The following is a 6,322-nucleotide window of genomic DNA, read 5'->3' on the forward strand; positions in this document are numbered from 1 at the left end:
GTGGTGTCGTTAAACAAAACAAAGTACATGTGTATTAAGGAAGGAAATGTTTTATTTAATGACGCACTCAACACATTTTATTTACGGTTATATGGCGTTGGACATATGGTAAGGACCACACAGATATTGAGAGAGGAAACCCGCTGTCGCCACTTCATGGGCCTCTTTTCGATTAGCAGCAAGGGATCTTTTATATGCACCATCCCATAGACATGATAGCACATGCCACAGCCTTTGAATTGAATTGAATTGAATGGATGTTTAACGACACCCCAGCACAAATAATACATCGGCTATTGGGTGTCATACAATGGTAAAAATAAAAGGTTAGGTTAAAAACAGTGTATAGAGCTGTGTAGTGGTACATGAAATTTGAAATGTTAAGTCAAAGACAGTGTAAAGAGCTGTACAAAATAATACATATCACATTTGTTATAAAGGTAAAATTCATGTTACAAATCAAATATTACACAAAAGTAAATATAAATTTCTTTTAAAAACTTTAGTACACCACATCCCTTGCTTCGAATATATCGTTTCTAGTCTGGATCAGATGATTACACTCCACCAAAATATGGTGCACCGTCAGTGTACACTGACAATGCTTACACTGAGGTGGAGGATCCTTCTTGAGAATAAATGAATGGGTAATGTAAGTATGTCCGATGCGAGCACGACACAAAACTATTTCATCCCTTCTGCTCCGCCTATAGGAGGACTGCCACTCAGGACTAGCTTAACAGAATGAAGCTTGTTCGCGACCGCACCATTCCAATCATCTTGCCAAGTAGAAAAGATATAATTATTTACGTGATGTTTGAGATCACTATAGGGAATACCAGCATTGGCACGTGGCAAAGTCAAAGCAGACTTGGCAGCACAATCTGCCTTTTCATTGCCTCTAATGCCAACATGGCTGGGTACCCAACAAAACACAATATTCTTATTGTTAATAGATAAAAAGACACACTTTCGTATCAGCATCCCAATTAAGGGATGTTCCAGCTTCATATATTGTAAAGACTGGAGACACGAAAGTGAGTCGGTATAGATTATAAATTTAGAGGAGCTAGAGTTTTTTATTTTCTCTAGGGCTTTAATAATTGCCCAAGTTTCGGCACTAAATATAGATGCCAAATCAGGCAATCTCATAGAGATTATTTTGTCTGATGGAAAAACTGTGGCACAAGCCACAGAATTCCCATCCCGTGACCCATCCGTGTAAATAGGGATGTAGTCACAGTATTTCTCTTTTATTTCCATAAAATATTGGTTATAAATAATTGGATCCGTGCGATCTTTCTTCAGATGCACGAGATCCAACACAATTTTAGGTGGTTTTATGCACCAAGGTGGCAAAACAAAATATGAAGGTGTTTCCAAAATGTCTGAAAGATCAATGTTGGAAGCAGATAAAAGCTGCCTAATGCGAAGACCAAATGTGCAGATTGCATTTGGCTTCGCATCAAACAACTTCATAAATCGGTTGTCAAAGATAGCGTTATGGGTGGGGTGTTTTGGCATTGACTTTATCTTGGTAGCATACTGCAGAGACAGCTTTGCACGTCTAGCACCCAAACTAGGTTCGTGTGCATCGACGTACAAACTTTCCACAGGAGATGTTCTGAAAGCACCAAGACAAAGCCTAAGTCCCTGGTTGTGTATGTGATCAAGCATCTGCAAGTAAGTCTTGCGTGCCGACCCATACACAATAGAGCCGTAATCTAGTTTAGATCTAATCAAAGATCGATACAGTCGGAGCATAACCTTACGGTCTGCTCCCCACTCTGTGCTGGCAATAACTTTGAGAATATTTAGGGCCTTTAGCCCTTTCTTTTTATCATATTTTAAATGAGGTATGAAAGATAGCTTCCTGTCAAATATAATTCCCAGAAATTTGGTCTCCTCGACCACGGGAATCGGGCTTTTGTCCAGAAACAGCTGAGGGTCTAGGTGGTGACCTCTTTTCTGGCAGAAGTGCATACAGACCGTTTTTGACTTTGAGAATCGAAAGCCATTGTCAGTTATCCATTGTTGAAGCTTATTCAAACAAAGCTGCAACTGACGCTCAATGATACTTATATTGGACGACCTGTAACAAATCTGAAAATCATCAACGTATAGTGAGCAATCGACACCAGGTTTTAAACACTGGGCGATGCTGTTAATTTTAATTAAGAATAGGGTAATCGACAGGATGCTACTTTGGGGCACCCCCATGTCTTGTGAGTGGGAATCTGAAAACGTGGATCCCACTCGCACTTTAAAAATTCTATCTTTTAAAAAGTTAGAAATAAAATTTGGAAGAAGACCTCTTAGGCCCATGCCATGGAGGTCTTTTAAAATCCCATACTTCCATGTGGTATCGTAGGCCTTTTCCAAATCAAAGAACACTGAAACCAGGTGTTGATTATTGACGAAGGCCTCGCGACAAAACGTTTCAAAACGAACGAGATGATCAACCGTACCTCGACTGGATCTGAACCCACATTGCACGTTAGTAAGCAATTTGTGGGACTCGAGAAACCAGACAAGTCTACGATTGATCATTCGTTCCATAGTTTTGCAGATGCAGCTTGTGAGAGCGATGGGGCGGTAACTGGTAGGGTCAGTAGGATCCTTGCCAGGCTTTGGAATAGGAATTATAATAGCCTTCCTCCAATCAGAAGGAAAGTCACCAGAACTCCAGATTTTATTAAAGATGTTCAAAAGAACTAAAAGAGAAGATTTGGGTAAGTGTTTTAGTAGTTGGTAATGTATTTCATCTGGTCCCACCGAAGTATCATGGGATTTTCGAAGAGCATCCTGCAACTCCTCCAAAGAGAAGGGCCTGTTGTATACTTCAGCATTCTCAGATGAAAAATTAATAGGTTGCTTTTCAGCTTTAGTACGGACAGATGTAAAAGCATCTGAGCTGAAAGCAGAAGAGGAGTTCTGAGAAAAGGTGTCTGCCAGTGCATTGGCGATGTCACGTTGAGATGTGACGTTTGTGTCATTGACAGACAAATGATGGACAGTACTACTGGATTCTTTTCCCTTGATTTTACGGATCCTATTCCACACAGATTTCACAGAGGTTTGGGAATTCAACTTGGAGACATATTTTTTCCAAGATGTTTTCTTACTTTGTCTGATCTCTCTGCGGGCCTTTGCCTTAGCAATACGATAGGCAGAGAGGTTGTCCCAGGTGGGTTCCCGTTTAAACCTCTCAATGTGCCTGTTTCGTTCCTTAATAGCATCTTTGCATGATTCATTGAACCATGGTTTAGTGAAACGTTTCGGCACTGCCGAAGTCTTGGAAATAGTTTCTTCTGCAATTTCTTTCAAAATGGAAGTAAAAGAGGACATGAGATCGTCAGCATCGTCAATGGCAGATTGTTGCAGACGAGTGCTGCATAGATGCTGAAACTGATCCCAGTCAGCCCTCCATAACTTCCATCTTTGAACTCTTTCAAGTGATGGTGGTCCATCATTCTCCAAAAAAATCGGAAAGTGGTCACTGCCACAGGGGTCTGGACCGACTTTCCAGGAGAAATCCAGAAACAGTGATGGACTACATAAAGTTAGATCAATTGAAGTGAAAGAGCCACTTGCAGCGTGAAAATAAGTTCGACTTTTATCGTTGAATATAATTAAGTCATTTTTGAGAATTAAGTCTTCTAATTGTTTGCCTCGAGTATTTACATCCTCGCATCCCCACAAAGTGTGGTGACCATTGAAATCTCCCATAACCACAAAAGGGCTAGGGAGTTGGTCGAAGAGATCTTGAAGATCTTTGGGATTGAAGTTGAAATTATTACGAGGAGGCAAATAGAGAGAGCATAAAGTTATAGTTTTATGGGCTGTGACCTTTACAGCCACAGCTTGCAAATTAGTATTTAATGTAATTACACTCTGAGGGATATTTTCATTTACTAAAATGGAAACACCCCCAGCTCTGTTATCAGTTTCCTGAAACTTGTGATAGAGGTTAAACCCTCTAATATTAATATTGTCAGTGTCCTTCAGGAAAGTCTCCTGAAGACATACCGCAATAGGATTATATTTTTGAATTAGTAGACTTAATTCATCAAAATTGGGCCTAAGCCCACGACAGTTCCACTGGATGACTTTATTCGCCATCGGGAGGAAGTATGGGAGTTATCTTTGGCTTTGGTGGTGGTCGTTTTGTTCCTGGATAATCAAGTGATGAGACTTCCATCTCATCACCTCCATCATCCAGAGCCTGAAACATATTACTTGTTGTTAAGTTCTGTTCGGCTTTTTTAAGCCGCCCAGAGGTGTGATCCTTCTTCGCTGGTTTGCTTTTTAACTTGGGTAGGCTGGGAACTGGCATCCCAGTACTCAACCACCTCACCGTGGTGCAGGGGTGTAACATTCTCTTTGAAAATGGCCAATACAGCACAAATTGAAGTTTAGAGTAAAATTCGGTGTCCGTAAAATTCTGTGATATTTGTATTTGTATTTTTGCACAGTTCTTTACACTGTTTTTGTTTAAACCTTGAATTTTTATATTGATGTTGATCATCACTTTATTTATTTGCATTACCATAGTTTGACACCCAATAGCCGATGTATTTTTCGTGCTGGGGTGTCGTTAGTACTCAACCCAACTGATGATTTGTTTGTGTCCAAGGACACCTGTGTGGAGGTGGTAGCATTGGCAGGAGCTTGCTTCTTTTTCTGAGCTGCCTCCTTCTGCTGCTGAGCAGCTTTTGCAGTTTTCTTCTCCACGTTTACAACATCGGATAGTTTTTTGTACTTTGCATCATCGCATTGCCACGTCAAGTCTGTATTTACTGAAATACTTCTGGTGGAGACCTTCACTGCAGCAGCAACAGCATATGATGCTGCTACTCTAGCAGGTTGAAATCTCTCCACCAGTTTTCTGGCATCAGCAAAGGTTAAGACGTTTCTCAACCCTAACCTCCTGAACCTTCTTTTCCTTTTTCCACATCAGGCACTCTCTCGAGTACGTGAAATGATCTCCCTTGCAGTTTGTACATACAAGGTCTTTTTTGCAAGTTTTACTGTCGTGGTCAAACTGACCGCAACGAGCACATGTCAGTTTGCCTCGACAGGTATTTTGACCATGGCCATATTTCTGGCATTTGAAGCATCGAAGTGGATTAGGAATGAAAGGCTCAACAGGAAGGTTGAGGTATCCAGCCTTAATCGAATGTGGAAGGGTAGGAGTACTGAATGTTAGAATAAAGGTATTCGTTGGAACCAATTCGTTGTTCCTCCGAACCTTTATTCTCCTGACGACTGTGACATCTTGTGAAGTAAGATTGTCACAGATTTCCTCATCACTAACACCTTCCAAATCTCGGCATCTGATAACTCCCTTCGAGGAGTTGAGAGAAGTGTGTGGCAGTACGATGATGCGAATGTTGGCTAGAATAGTCGACTTGAGAAGACATTTAGAATGCTTTTCTGTCGAACATTCAACCAACAGCGATCCGTTTTTCATTTTTGTAACATTTTTTGGCTCCCCGGCTAGACCGACGAGCCCCTTTTGAATTGCAAAAGGAGACAATTTTTTCAAGGCCCCATCATCAGTGGAACTGATGACGAGGAACCTTGGCCAATTTGAAGAGATCACACGTGATTTCTTCGTAATTGATTTTGAGGCAGTCATGGACTCTTCATCAAAAGATGAGGAGTCCGAAACATCGGTGTGGATCCTTTTCAGGGCCCCATCTGTTGTTTTTAATTTAGTAGTATCCATGTTAAATGAATCATTATTCGTCAACCATGCCCCCCACCCACCACAGAGTCCATCAAGGGGACACGATGCTGCGGATAACCAGCAGACATACATGCCAGGGATACATGGTTAATATACGCAGGCAAAGTAAAGAAAAAACTTTAGTTTACCCGATTGACCCTAGCCACCGCCCCAAGAGCAAATAATACAAGTGGTATTCTAAGCAATGTTCGTTCGTGACAAATTAAATAAAACAGGGGTTGGTTTGCTCTTGAGCTTGACGTGACCAGCCGATTGATCAGGTCGGGCCTTCCTGACCACCCATCTAGGTGAACTCCAGGCCAAAGTGATGTATTGCCAGAAGTCATACCCGCAGGTATGCCCCAACTCAAGCACCAGGATCCCATCGTCCATTTTCACGGGTCGCACCTCACGGCAAACAAGGCACCTCATACGAGGAGTTGTGCATTTATTGGCCATTCTATAAAAGAATGTTCACCCCTGCACCACGGTGAGGTTAATGCACACGCAGGGGCCACAGTCTTTGTTACACCAGTCGTGGTGCACTGGTTGGAGCAAGAAATAATGTGTATTAGGATTCGAATAACTTAG

Source organism: Gigantopelta aegis, chromosome 4 (assembly GCF_016097555.1).
Source record: "Gigantopelta aegis isolate Gae_Host chromosome 4, Gae_host_genome, whole genome shotgun sequence".
In the NCBI taxonomy this organism is placed as follows: Eukaryota; Metazoa; Mollusca; class Gastropoda; order Neomphalida; family Peltospiridae; genus Gigantopelta; species Gigantopelta aegis.